Source organism: Ursus maritimus, unplaced genomic scaffold, assembly GCF_017311325.1.
Source record: "Ursus maritimus isolate PB19 unplaced genomic scaffold, ASM1731132v1 scaffold_26, whole genome shotgun sequence".
Taxonomy (NCBI): Eukaryota; Metazoa; Chordata; class Mammalia; order Carnivora; family Ursidae; genus Ursus; species Ursus maritimus.
In genome coordinates, this window is record NW_024425119.1 from 33,584,851 (window position 1) to 33,608,746 (window position 23,896).

The following is a 23,896-nucleotide window of genomic DNA, read 5'->3' on the forward strand; positions in this document are numbered from 1 at the left end:
AAAACTTGGGGGATCTTCATATGTCTGTATGTATCCTTCATAAACAGCCCAGATATACTGTGTAAAATTTTGAAGGTCTGCTGATTTACTGTAACATAAGAAAAAAGTGAAATTTCAACAAAAACGTAATGGCTATCTACTATTCATCAGAACAAAATATTTTTAGGAGCTGCTTAACTTTCCATGCGGGTAGAAGACTGGTGGTACATGTTGACTTGGTATATGCCATTTCTAACTACATGTCTGCCTTCTATCCCCACCACCCCACAACAGAAATTCTATAAGCTAAATATTTTAAGAAAAATGTCTCAAGCTTGATCAACCTCATCACAATTTACCTTTGTCGAGCTGGACAAGCAAAACAAACGAGTAAGATATAAATATTTATTGGTTCTTTTCTAAAAGAGGCAGCATTACTCATAGCTCAGAAAGAAATAATCCTCTTCATAACACTAAATTATATGGTAAAGTGAAGCAATACAATAAATCTCATGAGTAAAAATAACTGAACTAAACCTAAACTTGTTAGGAGTCTTTTTTTTTTTTTTTAAGAGTTTTATTTATTTATTTGACAGAGAGAGACAGCCAGCAAGAGGGGAACATGAGCAGGGGGAGTGGGAGAGGAAGAAGCAGGCTCCCAGCGGAGGAGCCCGATGCGGGGCTCGATCCCAGAATGATGGGATCACGCCCTGAGCCAAAGGCAGACACTTAACGACTGAGCCACCCAGGCGCCCCTGTTATGAGTCTTTTAATAAACTGCTAACAAAAACCCAAAAATCTAACCAAGGTAGATTTTATAAGTGGCGACCTTGTTTTGTTTAACAAATTTATTGCACACTTACATGAGTCGGTATAGGTAAGACGCTGGAGATTTACCATGGGTAAGACAAACATAGTCTGTGACCTCACAGAATTTGCTTATCAAATGAGATAAAAACCATGCAAAAGTAAACTAAAAAAGTAAGTTTTGTCAAAAACACTAAGAAGAAAAAAAACCCGAGTACTGTAATAGAGAAAATAGAATGAGAACTTATTATAGACAAGGTAGAAAAAACTTTTAATTCATGTTTAAACTGTCAGTACACCAGGAAAAAGAGCCATCACCACGGGCCCTTTTAAAAAATACTTTAAGTCATTTTATGAATAATTTACAGAAGAAAGAAATAAAGTAATAAATTTCAACCAACATTAACATTTTTACTAAGCATTTAAAACATACTTAACCCAAACTTTTATTCTGTAATAATTTGGTTTTGAAGGTATATAAGACCTGAAATAGACAAAGTTTTTTTGACTATCTCCTCATCAGCTATTAGGCCTAATCTTAGGAACACATCTACCTTGAAATACTGATTTCATGATTTCAAACACACCTCTAGTAGATTTTGGCTTATCTTCATTTCCATTTCTTCTTGCACTGGCATTATCAAAACCATTTTACTTCAAAAACCTTGATGGCTCATAGTTTTTTTGAAGAGAGGACTACCATTTTCCGTCCTCCAAAATTACTATTTTCATTTTTAGATTAGGTATACATACCTATCCTACCGCATCCATCTACTTACGAATCACAGCACATAAATATCGACGCCAAATGTCATAAAAGATGAAAGAATAACATCACATGTTCTTTTTTTTTTTTACATCACATGTTCTATGGCAAAACAAGATGGTTCAGGTTCATTGTTGCAAAATATTGCATGATAAAATCCCTTCTGTTGAACGACTACTCATGTGAGAAACCACATTTCCTTTCTGTCCTTAAAAATATAATGCTCATGTAATGTTTCTTGAATTTGCAAAAAACTCATCTAGGAAATTATCATTTGAGGACACAACAGAGAGCTCTAGCACCATGCCGTCTACAAAGGGTTAACAAGCAAAAAGGCATGTAAATTACTCAGTGTGAATTCCCTGGATTTCTCCACCAGCCCTACAGTCTGGGGAGCATTCTGCAGTGTGTTCAATGACTCTTCCCCTCCCAGGCTGAGGTAGATTTTTTTTCTTTTTTTTTTAACAAATCAGTTTCTGAGATTTTGTGATAAAGAGTGAGAAAGAAATAAGTAAGACACTGATGAGAGAGGTTTCGAGAACTGTAGCTTGGGAGCAAAACTATTATGTGAGGACAGGGGTAAAACAGGGAAAATGATGACTAAAAAAATGTTCCTAGGGCTCTCTTTTTTCACAGTGTTCAAGAAATATAAATAAAGGATTTGCTACTTTATTTTGAAATTTAAAAAAGAAAGAATGAGCTAATCTGCAAAATACATTAATTAGTGGTCTTCTGTGCATGTTCTATTTGGTACATAGAACACATTTACATAGCATGTTATTTTGGATTTTAACGATTAAAATATTTTTAAAAGAAATATGCATCAAATATTTGTGGAGCCCCTGCAGCACCTCTGAAGAAACATGGTCTTCTACGTTCCTCTGTAATGCTGTTGATCCTTATATAGTTGTGTTCTATCTCCCCACTGACTGTACTCTAATCCCTACATGAGAAGAGATCCATATCTCACTTAGTTTTGTATTCCCAGCACCTAAAAGATCTTACGTGTATAGATGCTCAATGAACATCTCTCGATATTAATGGTCATTAAAAATAACAGATATGATGCATAAATACAACTATTAATTGTGTGATTGATTTGACTAGGTGCCAACTTTCAAGAATTCATTTTCTTGAAAAAATTGCTGATATCTTCTTTTGAGCCATTTACTTCTTTTTCATGAAAATGCAATGAAGGGTTTAATGTACATGTCTGCCTTCTATAAAAATTTATTACTAAATAGAAAGATAAAAGAGTTCTTACGAAACAAGTTTCTCTACCTCCAAAAAATAATCTACTCTGCTAATATTGGCACTATCTGACTTACCAACAAAATTCAAATATTACTTATAGTAATGATATTCAAATTTTTTGTTATTGTTTTTGCAGCAGAATCATCATGCTAACAAAATTTTACAAGGAATCTCAATACGTTAAACTAAAAAAACCTAACTTCTATATGAAGTTGATATGGAGACTCCTGAACCCCCATCTGCTCAGTGCTCATCCTTGAACCTCCCAATTATCCATGAGGTGTGGCTGTGAGAAATACAATTCAAAACCACTGGTCTAAGTATTTACACTATACCAATTAAATTTATATCTCAGGTTCAATGTATTCTTTCTTCTTGTCACTTGCCTGACTGTGCTTACAGAATGCAAGGAACAATACCCTTCATCATTTCAAGAATCTGAGTATTTTAAAGACTTTTTACTCTGAGGTCTAATTTTCAACATCAAACACTTCTGCAAAAGCCTAGAACACATTTTTCCCTGAACTCCTGGGAAGTGGCAGCAGGGGAGACTTGATTCTTTGGCAGCTCCTAAGAAAGTCCTTGGTAAGCACAGACAAAATAGATGACTACACATCAGCTTTAGAAAAACTAGGTTAGAGTGTTCAGTAATTAAATCTCTGACAAACCCCTCAAATCATTAAACAATATCAGCTCACTTAATCTGAAAGACTAAGGACACTCTCCAGAGCTACAAACAGATCCTCCTCAACTTTTATTTCCCCTTAGCCAAACAAATATCAACTCCTTTCAATTTTTCTTTCACGTTATTGGAATGATTCCCATGACTACCACTCTCGCCCAACCCAACAGCACCCTTCTACATTATCTACTTGATTGACTTCTTGTCTTCGCCCCTCCAATCCAAGATTACTCTTCCTTACATTCATTTAACAAATATTTATTAAACACTCAGTGTTCAAGTCACTGTTCCAAGCACTGGGGATAGAACACTAACTTACTTTTACTGTGCGCTATTTTATCATTGGGTGACCTTGATTCTTATTTCACAGAGAACATAGAAGCTGTTTGATGAAAATTTCCACAAGCTTCCATCTTTGCCCATATCCTCTAACTTCCCTATCCATATTCCCAATTATGGCCATGTCTCTATTTGCCCTTCTCCAGGACACTACTCCTGCTACTGACCTCCTTTCCCTCGGCTTCAGCGATACTTCCTTCTGTAAATAGGTAATTCCTGTCAACATACAAACACATAATTGCTCTTACCTTAAAAAAGGAAAAGAAAAAATTATTCCCTAAGTCCACATCCCTTTCTAGCCACTGCCCCATTTCTCTGTTCTCTTTTCTACTACAAGCATCAAATGATTTATCTGTACTTACTTTCCACAACTCTTTCTTCCATTCTTTCACAGGCTCATCTCTATCAGGCTCTTGTCCCTACCATGCTACTAACACTATCACTTTCAAGGTCACCAACAATCACTTTACCATTTGCACTGGTCAACTACAGCTCTCATCTTATGCATTCTTTACAAGCAGCATTTAAGTTAGTTTACCACTCCTTCACTTCGGGCAAACCCTTCACTTTGGGCAAAACAAGTCTCTAGAACACCACACAATTTTTCTCCTGCCTCACCAGCTATTCTTCCCCAGTCTCAATTATTGGTTCTTTTCCTTCATCCACAATTTCTAAACTTCAGAGTGCATTAGGTCTCAGTCTTCACACATCTCTTTTATCTACACTAACCCTCTCGGACAGTGCTAGACAAAGGGTGGTCCACTAACCAAACCGAGGCATCAGCACCGGGGAGGCTAGTACAAATGCAAATTCTCAGACCTAGCCTAAGAACTATGGGTATTTTCTATGCACACAAAACCTGAGAAATGCTATTCAAGATGACCTCATTCAGTCCTTGCTTTAAATACCATCTGTACAACAGTTCTCAGTCCAGGCTAAACATTAGAATTAACCACCAATACTTCTTAAAAATAACTCTGCCTACAGGGGTGCCTGGGTGGCTCAGTCAGTTAAGCGTCTGACTCTTGATTTCAGCTCAGGTCATGATCTCAGGATAGTAAGACCAAGCCCCACATCAGGCTCCACACTCAGCAGGGAGTCTGCTAGAGATTCTCTCTCTCCCTCTCCCTCTGCCCCCTCCCTGCCTTTGCACACACTTTCTCTCTAAAGTAAATAAATAAATCTTTAAAAGACTAAAAATAATGAAAATAGAAATAACTATGCCTAGGAGAAAAAATGTTAAATTTTGTTAAATTTTGTAAATAGAGTAAGATTTGTAAAAATGAACACTTAAGAAAAAACTAGATTTTTAAAATGAAACTACTAAATTGAACATTAATTTTAATAATGAAAGTAGTCCCTGAATAATCTTTTCTGGGCATAAGAGTTTTCCTCATGGACACACACACACACACACACACACGTGCACACACAGACAAAACCCCTCACGTTGAAACATGAAAAAAATGTGATCGATTCCACTCCAAGATATTTACCCAGAGAAGGAAATATATATCCATAAAAAGACTTCTACATGAATGTTCATAGAAGCCTTATTTGTAACAGCCAAAAACTAAAAACAAACCAAATGTCCACCAAGAGATGAATAAAGACATCATCCTATGCTCAGAACATGGAATACTGCTCAGCTACAGAAAGGAATGAATTACTGACACATGCAACACAGATGAATATTAAAACAATAATGCTTAAAGAAGCCACAGAAGACTATATACTATGTGATCCCATTTATAAAATTCTAGAAAATGCAAACTAATCTATAGAGAAAGCAGATCAGTAGTTGCCCAGCAACTGAGGATGGGAGAGAGGTAGGCACTGGAGGGAAGAATTGAAAAGGAGTACAAAGAAATTTCTGGTGATGATGGATATGTTCACTACCTTAATTGTGGTGATGGTTTCAGGTGTATTCATATGTCAAAACTTTTCAAATTGTACACTTTGTGTGCAGTATACTGTATGTCAGCGATACCTCAATAAAAGCTTTCTTAAAAATGTTTAACCTAACCACTAATCAAATTAAAAAATGCCTCAGTCCCACTCCCAAAACAAATCAATGCATCCAAGGTTGAGAATAATTGATCTATACAATACTCCAAAATTTGTATCACCAACCCCAGTATCTCCCCTACTAACTCTAGGTTTACATAACCAACTGCCTATTTACATCTTAATTTCAAGGTCTAGTAGCAACTGAAAACTTAGCTTGTTCAACAATACTTCTGATCCCTCCCTTTTCCTGATCTTCCAGTCTCCTACAGTCTTCCTGAGTAAATAGACTCCATTTTTCCAGTTGCTCAGACCAAACACATGGAAGCAGTATTCATTCTCCACTTTCTCTCTCACACACATCTAATTTATCAGCAAATCCTTTCCACTCTACCTTCAAAATATATCGAGAATTAGATTTCTCACCAACCCCACTGAGGCCACCCTTGTAACGTCCTGCCCCTGATTCCTCAACAGCTTTGCTATAGACTATTCTCCCACAAAGCAGCCAGGTGATTTTTCTAGATGTAAATCAAATTATATCACTCTCCTGCTTAAAACCATTTATTGGGTTCCTCCTCCCCCCCAAATCCCTTCACTTGTTACACTCTGGCAACCAGAATATATGGCAATTGAAAATAAAATCCAGAATTCTTGTTCTAGTCTTGATTTAGTCTTGACTTGATTTAGTCTCTCTTCCCACTTCATCTTCTATACTCTCCCTTCTGGAATCCTCTGTTGCTGTGTCTTAGTTTGAGCTGCCACAACAAATGCTGTAGACTGGGTGGCTTAAACAACAGAAATTTATTTTCTCATAATTCTGGAAGCTAGAAAGTTCAAGATCAAGGTCCAGCAGGGTATGGCTTCTGGGAGTGCTCTCCTCCTGGCTTGCAGAGAGCCTCTTTCTCACTGTGTGCTCACATGATAGCGAGAGATCAGCTCTTTTCTGCTTCTTATAAGGCCACTAATTCTACCATACTTTCACCAATCCTTATGACCTCATTTAACCTGAATAACCTCCTAAAAGCCCTATCTCCAAGTACAGTCGCACCGGGGACTAGGGCTTCAATGCAATTCAACAAATTTGGGGGGATGGAGCACAATTTATTCCTAATATCCAACCTCACTGGCCTTCTACTCCTGCCTGGGGATTTCCCCGCTGCTATCCTCTCTATCTACTCACTCCCTCACTTCTTCCAGGTCTTTGTCAAATGCCAGTTAAATCTTTCCTAACCTAACACTGAATGGCACTCTCCTCTCCAACTCCACCGCCCACTCTGTCCATTATTCTGTCCTTCTCACTATGCTTTCTTTTCTTCAAAGCACTTGTTTCTACTTACCACATTATATATGATTAGTTTATTGCCTGTCTTCCCCTACCAAAAAAGAATATAAGCTCAACTACCACCTCCATAATTGTAAACAGGGACATTTTCTTGTTTCATCTGGTTTACTGCCATTTGCCCTGCACCTGCAGAATAAAAAAAAATACCTAATGTGTTTTTAATGGATAGGTGAATGTTAAGCCCTCCTACTCAAAAATTTCCAGGGACCTTAAGTGATCCCATAGCAGTTTTTCTAACCCTGGCTACATATTAGCATCACACGGAGTCTTATAAAAATTACAATGCTTGGGCCCCACCCAGACCAACCAAATGAACATTTTCAGGAGTGAAACCTGGTATTTTTCAAAGCTTCTCAATTGCTCCTTTCGTACAGTCACTGGCCTACAGAATAAGAGCAAAGTGCTGGCTAAATGTCAGATCTCTCCAAATCAGACTCCAGGATATGGATCTGTCAAGTAAAGCAAGTTACTGCATTTCGCCTTGTACTTTCCTAATGCACCCTGGATCCCATCTTTTTCAAATAGCATTCTTTATCTACTCTACTCTACAGTCACCTCTCCCCTCCCTGAAACCCAAGTAGCCCATGTAGACTGTGTCAGATAATCATAATACATACATAACAATAAAGTATAAGCTTACTCCTATTTTTAAACTACTTACTTTTTTACCCCCCACAAGTGCTATGCATATACTGGACACTGAATAAATACATGTTGAATGAAGAAAGCTTCTGCATAAAATTATCTTCTTTTCCATTTGTACGAAACCAGAGAAAGGGTGCATACTTGAATCCTTCCACTAAGAACCACTTAAATTATCACAGTTATAAAATGAATTAGTCACAGGGATGAAAAGTACAGCATAGACAATAGTGTCAATAATATTGTAATAACTGTGTGTGGTGACAGATGGTAACTACACTTAATGGTGGCAAGCCTTTCCTAATGTATATAATTGTTAAATCACTATGTTATACACCTGAAACTAATGTCAATTACATTTCAATTAAATTAAAAAAAATCAGCAGTGTTCATAACCCCGACCACACATGGCAATCTCCTCACAAGCTTTTAAAGCAATATACCCTTGTCCACAGGCCCCACCTTCAGGGGCTCTGATTTATTTAGCCTGGGTTAGAGCCCAGGTACCCCTTTTTGGCTTGGTGGGTTTTTTTGGGGGTTTGTGTTGTTTTGTTTTTGGTTTTTTTTTTTTTTTTTTTTTTTTTTTTCCAGTTTCCAAGGTAATTCCAACATGCAGGGAAAGCTGAGAACCAATGACTGAAAAACATCAAATTTGGAGACTCTACTTTTTCTAAATATAGAGACTGGCAGTATTAAAAGATGATATTTGATTTAGCATCTGCTGAAAACAGCACTCATATTTTCCAAGCCTTTCTTTTATGATATGGATGAACTTATATGTCTATATGATATGTATAGTATACCTACTGATCAAAATATGTCTATTTTTAGCTAAAAACAAGTCTTATCTGGAGATTAATTTTCTCTTTTATGGTTTACTTTCCATTCTTGCAATCTTTATTTATGGAGGACTTATTAGTATAAGCTATTTTTCCTAAGTTTTTCTTCTTTCCTTCATTCATTTACTCATTCATGAAAATGGCAGGCAATTATTGTGTCACATGGTCTTCTGAGTTGGTCACCAATAATCCCTGCCTCCTGGTATTCACGCTCTTGTCTAATCCCCTCCCTGTGAGTGGGCTGGACCTAGTAAAATACAAACAGAAAACAGCAAAATTAACTGATGCTACTGCTAAAATTAGGTTACTAAAAGACTCTAGCTTCCATCTTGCCCACACTCTCTTGCCTTGTCATGAACTCCGTATAGAGTGGCTCACATGACAAAGAATAGGGGGAAGCCTTTGGTCAACAGATCAGTGAGGAACTGAGGCCTGTCACCAGCCACCTGAGTAAGACTGGAAGTAATTCCTCCCCCACTGGTGCCTTGAGATGACTGCAGTCTGTCAGAGACCCTGAAATCGGAGCACCCACCTGAGTTGCACCCAGATTCCTAACTGGCAGAAATTGTGAGGTAATTCATGCTTGTTGTTTTAAGCAGCTAAGTTTGAGGTGTTTGTTATGTGGCAACAGGTAACTAATATATGTACTAACATCTACTAACATTCCAAGTAATGAGATGCCATTCTTTGTTACAAGAAATCTAGTACCCATACTGGAGGATGGCTTCTTTGATATATCACTGAATCTTTACGTATCACGCAGAAGTTATGGTACTGACTTAGCTCACCACCAACCACAACAAATCAACCCACAGATTATAGCACCTGCAGTGTGGGACAAGCTGTCCTTTGCTTTAAGTTACTGAAGTAAATACTTGATTTGTCCTGCACTTACTGTCCTCATACAGCTATTCTAGTTGGTGTTTCTTCACTCCTTCGTAGTTTATGTGCTGTCACAGTTATTCCTGTTACAGTTTACTATGTGTTGTCTCTCCTTATTCCTTTGTTCTACTGCCTTTCCTCTGCTTGCTTGGTCCAGTGTGGGTAAGACACTGATTTTCAGTCATCACCAGGCAGTAGCATTGCTTCTTTCATTTTACCTCTCCTTCACTTGTAACACCCAGACCTGTTACTTCCTGTGCTTCCAGAACGGCTTAGCATAACACTCCCAAAGCATGGTCTGTGTACCATTAGTGGACCCTATCAATCAAGTAGAGGCAACCTGATATAATCATATGTTTAAAAGGTAAGATCAATGATTCTTCACTGAAATCCTGTTATTCTGTAACAATCCAAACTGATAAAAATTGTTTTAACTCATAAAAGTAGAGATGAAAATAATTCCAGAAATGCCAAAATTCAGAATAACGATATAAACACTGAGCACGACTTCAATAGAATATAGAACGTCAATTAGAATGACTGGGGTAAGTGAATCTGTAAGTGGTGCTGTGGATGCTCAAGTACCTGGAAAGAAAAGTGTGAATGAGAAGCGTACTGACAAATATCTAAAAACTGTTTTAACAAACTGGCATTCTTTTACCTCTGCTGACCACAATATAATCCTTTGTCAAACAATGGCATGAAGCATCAAAGCTGTTGAATAACTTCCAAAATTATTGGCAAACCAAGTAAGCTTTTACAAAACAAGGGCAAAATATGGGCTTCAGTGTAAAATTGATTAATTATGTCACCCAAAACAGAGAGGGGTCTAAAACCACAAAGGCATCATTCATAGTTGTACTCACAACAGCAAAAACATTATAAAGAGAAGCTTTTAAAAAAACCCCACAAAGTTAATGACATGTTTGAAAAGAAAGCAGAAAGCACAAAATTCTTTTAATATATGGTATAGCTGGGTAATATATAATATTAATAGCATACAATGTAGAAGAGTTAATACTATTACACTTCCATGCTAGCAGATTTTTTGCGTTACAGTTAGAACCACAAATGTGAAAAAATATCAGTTCTTGTTATATCATTATAGACAACCTATTTGAGAGAAAAGTGATCAATGACTGATTTATCACTGACACTCCAAGCTACAGAAAAGTTACTGCCAGTAGAGTGAAACTATATTAAAAACTGTGAACTACAATGTCAGCTGCAAAAGACAGGCTGGGATCAGTACTGATTGAATGTCAGCTATTTGTGTAGGTATGAAGCTTTTATAAAAGAGGTTATAATTGATTGCCTAATCTATACGTTGCTGTAGTCCTCAACGCATAACTGGCAATCAAAAATACACCTCCCAATTCTGATTCAGTTATCAGAATGGTCATAATATCTTTTTTATACAAAGAAAATATTATTTAATATATTGAGTTTTCTATCTTAACATAAACTGTTGCAGTAAAGTGTTTACATTTCTTCAAGACATTAATAACATCTGAAATGAATGTTCCTGTGATTTTTTTTTAAGATTTTATTTATTTGAGAGAGAGTGAGAGCTAGAGAGATCACAGAGGGAGAGGGAGAAGCAGACTCACCACTGAGCAGAGAGTCCAATGTGGGGCTTGATCCCAGGACCCTGAAATCATGACCTGAGCTGAAGGCAGATGCTCAACCAACTGAGCCACCCAGACGCCCCTAATGTTTCTGTGATTTCTAAGACTTGCTCAAGTGGTATGCATTTCTGAGCAATATGTTTAGAGTCTTGAAGAGCGTGAATATGTTGATTAAGGGTGCAATACAATAAATTCAATTTTTAGTTGAAGAAAAAGCTAAATAAATAGTGGGGGTAGGGTTGATCACCAAGAGACTGACTTTCCTACTAAGAATAACCAGGAAACTACTTAATAATACAGTTGTCATTGCCTCAATCTGAAATACTCAAATTCTTAGCATTTTAGTGAGATGAGGCTCATCAGGAGTCTGCGAACACAAGAAACAGTCTAAGAAATTATCCATGATTTGGGGGTCATATTCAATCTTAATATCCAGAATTATCTGAGCAAACCACTGTTTGTTACCATGTCAGCAATATATCATTTTAAGTTAGCAGAATCAGGGCAGGGAAAAAAAAAACATACATAAGGTAGAAGAAAACCTAGGAAACAACATCTTTGGCAGATATAACTTATAAATAATAACTATTATTTTTTAAAATACTATTTTTATTACTTTAGGATTAATTTACAAAAATTTGTGGTATGCTTATATATCCTCTGTGTTCCAAGGATACTGAAAGACTGAGATTCAATGGCATGTTTAAGAACGTGGCTCTGAAATAAGATTGCCTGGAGTCTAATCCTACTCTGACACTTAAAGTCTCATTTATCATATAAGCCAATAATTACAAGCAGCAATATTGTGAGGAGTAAAAGTTGTGAACATGAAAACACCTTAACACACTATCTTACACACAGTATTATTAAAGATTAATAATTAACTATTATTTATTTTTGAGGTTATTCAGATAATTGAGTGTATGAAAAATCTGAAAGCTAATATGTGAAAATACCACTAAAATCTGATTTAGGAATGCATCCTTATAAGAGTTTAAGTCTTTCATACTTCGTCATTTTCAAACAAAATGGCAATGCTACACTCTAAAGTCCCAATTTGGAAAAAACTAAAGGCTATTTGGCTTTTTTATTTCACCTCTGTGTTGCTCAGTTCCAGACCAGAGTCAGACAACTGGCACTAGCCTCGAAGATGGTCCTGATGAGCCTTACCTCTCTTGGCAATGATATCCTTGTATAGTCTCCTCCCACACTGAACAGTGCTGACCGCGTAAACACAGGATACTGCAGAAATGACTAAGTGGGACTTTTGAGGCTAGGTCATAAAATTCACAGTGATTTCCACCTCTTGGAACACTCAATGTAGGGGAAGCCAACCGCTATGTCATGAGGACACTGAAGCAGACCTATGGGGAAGTACACATAGCAAGGAACGGAGGCCTCCTGCCAACAACAGCCAGTGTGGCTACGCCATCTTGGAAGCAGATGCTGTAGCTGAGTCAAGTCCTGCAGGCCTCAGCTGACATCTTAATTGCAACCTCATGATAAACTCTGAGCCAGAACTATCAGCTACGCTGCTCCCAAATTCTTGACTCACAGAAACTGTGAGAAAATGTTTTGAGATAGTTTGTTAAACAGAAATATATAATAAATCTGTTTGCCAAAAATCCATGTGAAAAGAGTTGTTTCTGGTATGGGAAAGAGGAACACAGATGAGACAAAGAGGGAGCAGAATGGGAATAGAGCCAAATTAAAAAGCTAATAGAATATATCAATGCAAAATGTTCAAAAATGTTTTAGGCTACCATTATTTCCAGGTTTCTAAGATGATTTAACTTTTCTTCTTTGTCCTTATCTATATTTTCTATACTTTTTTTTTTAAAGATATTATTTTTATTTGACAGAGACAGCAGTGAGAGAGGGAGCACAAGCAGGGGGAGTGGGAGAGGAAGAAGCAGGCTCCTAGCAGAGGAGCCTGATGTGGGGCTCAATCCCAGAACGCTGGGATCACGCCCTGAGCCGAAGGCAGACGCCTAACGACTGAGCCACCCAGGCGCCCCTATATTTTCTATACTTTTAACAAAAATGTTTCACTTCTTGAAATAAAAATCAGAAATATACTTATCAATTTTAAAAACTAAAGTACTCACTGTATGGTTTTATTATATAATAATCTACTTGAAAATAACTAAAGGTCAACTGTTGAGATGACTACTCACATCAAAGCCTTACCTATATGCAAGACACTGTGCTAAATGCAATAAGGGACTAAAAAAGGAAGACAACACGATTATCCTAACATCATGGAGCCTCAAATTTATTAGAAGAAACAGAGATGAGAAATCCAATAATGGCCTAGAACACAGTATATTCTCAGTAAATATTTGTTGAACAAATATGAGAGGCAGGAAACACTAAAAGAGCACACTTACAACTGGGCAAGTCAGAGTGGAAAAGAAAAATGTCAGAGAAGCCTTCCTGAGGAGCTCATACCTAAACTGAGTCTTAGGTTGCAGAATTTCAACAGATGGGATCGAAAAGAAGGGCAATTTAGGCAGAGGGAGCACTGTGAGCAGTCACGATGTCAAAAGGATGCACGGAATTTCCAAAGCATTTTCAGAAAACCCATAATTAGTAAGTAATCCAGTATAGCTGGAATACTGAGATTGTAATAGGAAACAAAGCTGGAAAAGTAAGGTGGAACCAGGCTATGGAAAGTTCTGATTTATATATTAAGTGGTCTGAAGTCCGGATTTCATCTTGAAGGAATAGGGAGCTATCTATCACAAGTTCAATCTATAGGCTATTCTATTTTTGCATACATTTGAAATGTTATTTAATGAAAAATTTAAAAAAGAATCCATTTTTGAATCCTTACTGTTGAAAATGAAAGGGCACCAGGGTCAGACTTGAAGCAAGAACAACTTTTTTTTTTTTTAATTTTATTTATTTATTTCACAGACAGCACAAGCAAGCGGAGTGGCAGGCAGATGGAGAGGCAGGCTCTCCACTGAGTAGGGAGCCCGACAGGGCCTCAATCCCAGGACCCCGGGATCACAACCTGAGCTGAAGGCAGACGCTCAACCGGCTGAGCCACCCAGGTGCCCCATGCAAGGACAACCATTAAGAAATTATTACAATAGTTGAGAAGGAAGTGCTAAGGGTCTAAAGTAGGGCTTTAGGGGTTTAATGGGCTATGTGAAAGAATGTGAAGAAAAATACTCACAAGTCTTATTGGACTTGGAGCTGTGGAGACAAGGGAGGAGAGTAAACAATGACTTCAAGGCTTAGGCTGGATGCCTAAAAGCATGTTGATGCCACAATAGCAGAAACGTATTTCAAGTTTGCTATGTGGCCTTGTGTATGTATATATGTGAGTGTGTATATTGTGCGCATATGTACACATATGCCTATTATCTATAATCTGATACTGAAATGTTATACACATTATATATTATAAAATTAGACATAACATATAACATATTTGTAGCAGATATAAGATTCTTAGAAATACTTTCCTGGTTATGTTTCTTAGGGTAATATTAATATTAAATGGAATTTCATAAATATTAATTGATGGTATGCTACAGCTGGACCCGCATTATGTATCAGAGGAAAATTAACCTAGTATAAGCACCTTTGGTTGATAATTCATATACAAATAATCAGTTCAAGACCAACAAAAGAATTAATAACGTGTATATTACAACAGCACATTCTTTCTAAATAGTAAAAAAGCAGCTACATTTAATTTTTTTAAACATTTTTTTTAGGGACGCCTAGGTGGCTCAGGTCATGATCCCAGGGTCCTGGGATCCAGCCCCACATCGGGCTCCTTGCTCAGCGGGGAGCCTGCTTCTCCCTCTGCCTTACACTCCCCCTGTTTGTGCCCCCTCTCTCTCTGGCATATAAATAAATAAACTCTTTAAAAACAAAACAAAAACATTTTTTTAATTTATTTGAGAGAGAGAGAGAGCATGCATGTGCATGTGCATGCGGGGGGAGGGGCAGAAGGACAGAGGAACTTAAGCAGACCCCATGCTCAGCCCAGGGTCCAGCTCAGCACAGTGTCTGACACTGGGCTCGACCTCACAACCCTGAGATCAGGGCCCTAAGATCACAACCTAAGTCAAAACCAAGAGTTGGACACTTAACCAACTGTGCCAGCCAGGTGCCACAAGCTACGTTTAATTTTGTAAATGTCAGAACACAAATCTTGATCAAAACAGCCTGTTTTAATACATTATACAATGTCATACAATTTACTTTTGTCATTTTCTTTAGATTTTTTTCTACTTAATTCAAGATGCCTATAATCACAGATTTCATTCTAATTTTATTTTTTTTAAAGATTTTATTTTATTCATTCATGAGAGACACAGAGAGAGAGAGAGGCAGAGGGAGAACCAGGCTCCCCACAGAGCAGGGAGCCCAATGTGGGACTCAACCCCAGGACCCCAGGATCACGACCTGAGCTGAAGGCAGATGCTTAACTGACTGAGCCACCCAGGCACCCTCATTCTAATTTTAAAAATGTTCTTTTAGGGGCGCCTGGGTGGCACAGTGGTTAAGCGTCTGCCTTCGGCTCAGGGCGTGATCCTGGCGTTACGGGATCGAGCCCCACGTCAGGCTCCTCCACTATGAGCCTGCTTCTTCCTCTCCCACTCCCCCTGCTTGTGTTCCCTCTCTCGCTGGCTGTCTCTATCTCTGTCAAATAAATAAATAAAATCTTTAAAAAAAAAAAATGTTCTTTTAGAGACAGCTCTAATTAGAATAATTTTTAAAAATTAAGCCTAATAATACCAATCACTGCTAGTCTACTTCCTTTTGATTATTCTACATATTACATTTTGTATGTATGTAATATACATATTACATATTATTACACTTGTCACAATTAACAGTCATAAATCAACAAATGGTTATTATCCCTTATCTACTAACAGAAGATTTAATTCAGTCTTCATAAAGTTCTCTAAAATTTGGATCAATGGCTATATATGAAGTTTATGACATAATACCATATTTCTTAGAATAAAAACAGCATTCTGAATAAACATTTGTATGTTTACTAAGACAGATTTAGCTCTAACCAGTTAAGTTATATCACAAAACAGTAAGTGAACAACTTTGGTTTGTAGAGAAGTGAACTAAATTACTTTATTTTTAAAAAATATTTTATTTATTTATTTGAGAGAGACAGAAGGAGAGAAAGCATGAGTGGAGAGGGGAAGAGGGGAAGGAGAAGAAGGCTCCCTGGGAGCCAGATGGATGAGGGGCTCAATCCCGGGATCCCTTGGATCATGACCCGAGCCAAAGGCAGATGCTTAACTGACTGAGCCACACAGGCGCCCCAGAACTAAATTACTTTAGAATGAACACGTCATAAAGACATATTCCAAAATAACTGAAAAGGGGAAGTTAAGGTTTAACAATAAGGGAATATAAAGAAACATGCAACAAAAAGAGGCTTACCAAAGAAGAGAGGAAAAGACTACAGAAGGGATGAATTTCTGTTGATGAACAGAGTCCCAATTTAGGAAAGACAAATGTCCCTCTATTCTCAGTATTTCTCAAACACAAGTGAACTCGCAGCTCCTCTGGCAAAGTGGGTGAAAGGGGATGGGAGGTATAGGCTTCCAGTAGTGGAATGAATAAATCACAGAGATAAAAGGTACAGCACTGGGAATATAGTCAATGGTATTGTCATAGGGTTGTGTGGTGATCGACGGTAGCTACACCTGTGGTAAGCACAGCATAAAGTATAGATTTGTGGAATCACTATGTTATACACCTGAAACTAATGTAATACTTCATGTCAAACATACCTCAAGAAAAAGGAAAAAAAGAACAGAAATATATTAGGCTCCCCAAATGAGATAAATAAAAAAGAAATATGAGAAGACCACCTTTATAATCTCACACAGAATATGTACTAACAAATGGAACCTATGTGCAGAAATTTTTGTTGGACAGGCCACGAATAAACACAATCTATGAAAAAACAGTGCCACTGAGTTAATATATACCAACAATAACTACAAATTAACTCAGTTTTTTAAAATAACTTGAAGTGTCCATAAGAGTTTTCTTTTTTTTTTTTTTTAAAGATTTTTATTTATTTATTTATTTGTCAGAGAGAGAGAGAGAGAAAGTGCACAAGCAGGGGAAGCAGGCAGAGGGAGAAGCTGACTCCCCGCTGAGCAGGGAGCCAGATGCAAGACTCAGTCCCAGGACCCTGGGATCATGACCTGAGTGGAAGGCAGCCACTTAACCGACTAAGCCACCAAGGCATCCCCATGAAAGAGTTTTCTTAACATAGAATTTACTAAGTTACTAAGTTATCACAATTCTCACCTACATTTAGCAATTACTAGTAGTAGTTCAATGCAAATGAAAGATACTATCACACTAATATTCAAAGTTAGACGCAGTCAAATGGAAAATATGAGACCTATGCATTTTATTGCATGTTAATTATACTTCAGTTAAAAAATGAAATGTAGCAAGATTTTGGTTATGAGTAACTGAGGATGAAGTGTTTAAATAAAATTGATTTTCTAGCTAACTAAAGCATTCATTTAAAAAACCCGAATCTTTAAATTCTGTTCCTAAAATTTGTTACATGCTTCACTGTCTTAGTAAACAGTGTAACATATAAAAGCTATGAAAGGTGTCTTATGTGTGCCAAGAATCAAACTAAGCTTTACATTCACTAACTCATTTCATTTCAAATCTCTTTTCACACGATGAGGAAACTAAAGCTCAAAATGTTTAAGTAACCTGCCATGATCACATTCTAAGTCATATTCAACTCCCAGTCTGCCTGATTCCAAAGTTCATACTTTCATTTTTTTCCCAGCCTTATTAAGGTGCATTTGACAAACAAAAATTGTATATAATTAAGGTGTAAAACATTATGTTTTCATATATGAATACACTGTAAAATGGTTATAATCAAGCTAATTAACATATCCATCAACTTTTGTTGTGGTGGTAGTGAGAACCTTAAAGATTTACTCTTTTAGCAAATTTCAAGTATACAATATTAACTATAGTCACCATGCTGGACATTATATTCCCTAGAACTTATGTATCCTGCATAACTTAAACTGTGCCTTTTGACCAACATTTCCCAGTTCTCCCACTCCTCAGCAGCCACCATTCGAATAGAGTGCTAGGAGTTCAACTTCTTTAGATTCCACATACATGAGATCATGCAGTATTTGACCTTTCAGAAACCACCACACACAACAACTCTCATCAACATAGCCATTAAGATGTTATGGCCATCTCCCCTTATCTGAAAGGGCAGTTCCAGAATGTTCTGTCATTCTAGTTGGTAATTCTTTGGTTTCCTGTCTCATTATCAGTTTCACTTCTTGATATATTTACTTTTGGCAACCTTAAGTGATCACATTAACAACTCCCAATCCCAAACTGCTTCTAATTTAATATCTACCATAACCAAAGAAGAATCAAAAGTTGCCAAGAATAAGATCTTATCAAACTGGTGACCACATTTTCTAAAACGATTGTTTTATAACACTGTAAAGGACTGCAACATAGAAAACTGCATAAAACAGAATAGAGTTGTAATTTTTATTTATTTTTTAACCTTTTTTTTTTTAAAGTAGGCTCCATGCTCAACATGGGGCTTGAACTCACAACCCTGAGATCAAGAGCCATATGCTCAATCAACTGAGCCAGCCAGATGCCCTGAGAGTTGTCATTTTTAAAGCTGCATATAGTACTCCCAGAACAAATCAGGAAGAGTTTCCCTAAACCCTCTGCAACCAAAGCAGCTCTGTTTTTTGCTTTACTAATTGGAGTTCCAAACAAAATTCCTTGAGATTTTTTTTTCAAATGTGAAAACTACTAAAATAAGCTAACCCAAAACACTTTAAGACTGTGTTGGATAGACGTTACTGGAAAATAGGTGAAAATTCAATAAAGCAAAATAGTCAGTGAACACACAGTAACTAAGCGCCCAGAACAAAGCACTGGATGTTATCCAAAGGGTTAGCGGATTACTTCTATATCGTGCTTCTCTAATTTCTATAACTTTTAGCACATCTAGAACAAAGTTAAATGATAGTGATAAGAGAATGTTTTTGCCTTGTTTCTATTAATTTCACTTTATTTCTAATTTATCTCCATGAACTACTTTCTTGACTATGGTTTTGAAGTGAATATTTTAATTGCAAAGGTTTTACTGAAGACTTTTCAGGAATAAACGTACAATTTTATTAAGTGCATTTCAAGATCTACTGAGATGATCATATAGTTTTTTCTCCTTTATCAACTAATATGCTGAATTATATTAAGAGCATTCTAATATATCTTTGCAGTCCTGGAATAAATTCTACTTAATCATTATATAGTATATTTTATATGTACTACTGGATTTCTGCATTAATATTCTTCGATAAAACTGATCTGTAGTTTTATTTTATTATGATTATCTCAATCGGGTGTTATTCATTTCATGTCTGTTCTATCGCTCTATTTTTGTGACACTAACATTTATTAAGTGCTTTCTATATGTCAGGCATTGTTCTGAGAATTGTTTTTGCATTAACCTGTTTAATCTTCTTAGCAATTTCAGGTTGTGGTAGGTTCTCTTATTTTAAAAACAATGGGAAACCTCAATTCCTTCTATTTCCTCAAGGTCAGTTTAATATCAGTGAAATCACCTGTTCCATAAAGGTTTTAAAGAAGTCATTTGTAAAACCATCTGAGCCTGGTAGGTTTAGGTTTTCAGTCTCTTCTTGGATCAATTTTGATTATCCACATTTTCCTAGAAAACAATGTATTTTTCCAGTATGTTCTAATTTATTAACTGTGCCAACCATTCTCTTATAATTATTTTAATATTATTTATATCTATAGTTGCTTTATTTTTCATAATCCTAATTTGATTTTTGTACTTTCTCCCTTTGTTAAAAAGAAAGTTATGTTAGCTAGTCTTATTTTTCTTTTTATCAAAAAACCAGCTCTTGGTTTTGTCTTAACTACCTTCTAATATATTACTTGTTATCTTTACCTTTTTAGATTACTTTTTCCAGCTTTCCTTATATTTATTTTGTTCTTTTATTAAATTTCGTTGAATGTTAACTCATTATTTTAACTCAATATTTAAGTAACGAAATTTTTAGAAAGAACTTTTCCTGTGTCCCATATATTATTTATGTATTTAGTTTTCATTGTAATTATTTTCTAGATAGATTACATTTGCCAGTTTGCAGTATCTTTTAGACCTTTGACCTAAGATATTTTTAGGAGAATATTTTTGCCTTTTTTTAAATCAAGTGTTTGAGGTTTTTGTTTTGAAGTCTGAGAAGGTTTCGTGGGTTGGTTTCTGGGTCCTGCTTTTGTTACTGACTTAAAATTTCACTGTAGGGAGCGTGATGGTGGCTCAGTCAGTTAAGCCTCTGCCCTTGGCTCAGGTCATGATCCCAGGGTTAGGCTCTGGCTTAGGTGGGGAGCCTGCTTCTCCCTCATTCTGCCTGCTACTCCCCCTGCTTGTGCTCTCTGTGTCAAATAAATAAATAAAATCTTTTAAAAATTTTTCTTAATTTCATTGTAGAGTATGTGGTTGATAATATTTTTACTTTTATTTTCCAGTTTTCTTTCTAGTAACTTATTTTTTTAAATGTTGCATGGGAAATTGAAAAGGTGTTCTTTCTTTTTACAATAAGAGTATGTTTACTGTATCAGATTTACTGATTATATGATTCAGACTGTCTACATCTTATTTTTTATCTCTTTGATGTGGCAAGGACTGAAAGTCTCCCATTACTGCTGTATTTCTTTCTCTTCCTCCTCAGATTTAGTTTTCACTTTACATACTTTGATGTTTCATCTTTAAAAAATAAAGATTTATGGTTCTCTTTATATTAGTAACTATATCCTTGAAGATTACAAAGTACCTCTCTTCTTTCTCACACTGCTTTTTTTAAAAAAGATTTTATTTATTTGTTTGTTTATTTGGGGGGGCATGAGTGCGGGGGCTGGGGGAAGAGGGAGAAGCAGACACCCCACTGAGCAGGGAGCCTGCCTTGGAGCTCAATCACAGGACCCTGGGATCATGACCTGAGCCAAAGGCAGTTGCTCAATCAACTGAGCCACCCAGGCGTCCCTGATGTTTACTGCTTTTTAATTCAACTCTGTCCAGCAATACCATCATCCACTAATTAATTTTTTGTTTGTGTTTCCTTAGTATCTTCTTTTGACTATCTGTTTACTTCCAACCTTCTTAATTTTGTTCTAGATGTGTTTCTAACACCCACTGTATAGTTGGGGTTTGTATTTCACCTAATCTGAGTCTTGCTTAATAGCTGGGCTTATGTCATGGGCATTTCTGTTTTAATAAGCACATGTGGTCTTCTTTTTATGTTTTCTGGTTTTTTTTTTTCTTTCCATGCTCATTTTTTTTGTTTTCCATCTTTTGTTATACAGTTAATTTAACGTATTAAACAAATGTTTACTGAGCACCTACAATGTGCCACACACCATGCTTAGGGTTAGGAATACAATGGCAAACAAAAAAGTTAGCTACATATATAATTACAAACTGTAGTTTTGTTCTTCCCTGACCACTCCAACACCATGAGCAACTTTAACAGGAGTGATTGTAGATAAGACTTTCAAGGAAGACTGCTCACAAGATCTGACATACTCAGATTTAAATAATACAAAGGGGTTACCCCAATGAAAGACTGGGAGAAAGATTATATCTGGCAGAAAGTAAGCATCGAGTGTACAAAGGCAGCAAGGAACCTGATGCATTATAGAAACTGAAAGTTTGTAACACTGGGGGAAGAACTGCATGACATCAAGAGGTAGGCAGGCCACACCAGGTCTACAAATGGGCCAAGTTAAAGAATCCGATTTTTATTCTACAAACAGTAGAGAAATAGTTTTCAGGAGAGAAGCAATTTCCATCATATTTCCATTTTAAAACTGTTGTATGAGAATGAACTAAAGGATGACATATTTGTAATTGGAGAGATCAAGCAGTACACTACTACAATAGCCCAGACAAGAGATGATGGTGGCCTGGAGTAGTTGGCAAATGATGGAGATGAATGGATCCAAAAGATTTTAATCAAGGTAGTACTATCACTCTTCCTCCTCCCCTTTCCCCCAACTTTGGTGTTATTTAGTCTACTTTTAGTTCTATTCAAGATTACTTTCACATACAGTACAATTTGGTTATTTTATAGTAAAGACATCCCTGTTCCTTTATATAAACTCATTGATTCAGTAAATATTTATTAAATATATATTGCCACCAGGCAACATTCTAACATGAGAATATAGCAAAGAAGGAAATCCTTAGGCTTACAAAGCTTACAAGTTGTGAGATAAAATAAAACTAAGCCTTCCTTATGTATATGATTGTGTCCTACCACAGTACTCTCAATCAGTAATGCTGAAATATTTTTTGGTGTAATACAATCATTCACTCAACATTTACTAAACACCATCTATGTACCAGGTCCTTTGCAACAAATGTACAGAAATATTCCCTCGTGGAGCATATATACATTCTAGTAAAGATGGGCAAACATAAACATCTTACACACACACACACACACTTATACACAAATATATGCACATACACACACATACACATGAAATATTATTAATAGTAGAAGAAAAATTAAGCAGGGTATGGGAAAAGAGAACTACACAGAAATGCTATTTTTCTACAGGGAAATCAGATTAGCACCTCCAATAAGGTTACTTAAGCAGAGTCCTAAATGAAGTGATGGAGTAAGCCATGGAGGTATCTAGATACGAAAAATTCCAGGAAAGGCAAGACCAATTACAAAGGCCCTGTGGCAGAAGGCTGGCATGTTCGAAGAACACTAAGATGACCAAAATGTCTCAACTGCAATAAATCAGAGAGGAAATGGTAAGATTAGTCTGAAGGGGTCCCAAGGACCAGATCATGTAAGGCCTTCCAAGTTTCAAACAATGTAATATTATTCTAAGTAGAATGGGAAACTAAGTAGAATGGGACAGTTCTGAAAAAGAGAATAACACGATCTCACTAAAGTTAAAATAAAAATTACCTGGCTGCCCTTTTAGAATAGTCAAATTCCAGAACACTGTCAATACCAAATGCTGAGAAGATGTAGAGCAACAGAAAACGCATTCATTGCTGGCAGGAATGCAAAAAAGAATAGCCACTTTGGAAGAAAGTTTGGCAGCTTCCTGCAAAACTAAACATATATTGCCATATAATCCAGCAATCATACTCCTTCGTATTTACTCAAAGAGCTGAAATGTCAGGGGCGCCTGGGTGGCACAGCGGTTAAGCGTCTGCCTTCGGCTCAGGGAGTGATCCCGGCGTTATGGGATCGAGCCCCACATCAGGCTCCTCCGCTATGAGCCTGCTTCTTCCTCTCCCACTCCCCCTGCTTGTGTTCCCTCTCTCGCTGGCTGTCTCTATCTCTGTCAAATAAATAAATAAAATCTTAAAAAAAAAAAAAAGAAGAAAAGAGCTGAAATGTCCACATAAAAACCTGTATATGGATGTTTATAGCAGCTTTACTCACAATTATCAAAACTTGGAAGCAACCTAGATGTCTTTTAAAAGGTGAATGGACACATAAAATGTGGTACATTCAGACAATGGAATATTATTCAGTACTAAAAAGAAATAAGCTATCAAGCCATCAAAAGACATGGATAAACTTTAAATGGATATTACTAAAGTGAAAGAAGCCAGTCTGAAAAGGTTACATACTAAGTAAT

General features: G+C 36.6%; 1 protein-coding gene across 15 annotated transcripts in view; it reads right to left on the reverse strand.

Moving 5' to 3' along the window:
• YAF2 (YY1 associated factor 2) overlaps positions 1–23,896 on the reverse strand; it is a 74,959-nt gene that overhangs the window by 7,212 nt on the left and 43,851 nt on the right. For 2 of the 15 annotated variants that reach the window (XR_005837906.1, XR_005837905.1), the window contains one exon: positions 8,770–8,907. The exons of the other annotated variants lie outside the window; for them this stretch is intronic. The gene's annotated coding sequence lies outside the window, so the exon portion shown is untranslated. Of the gene's footprint in view, positions 1–8,769; positions 8,908–23,896 lie in introns of those variants that run through there. 15 annotated transcript variants of the gene reach the window in all.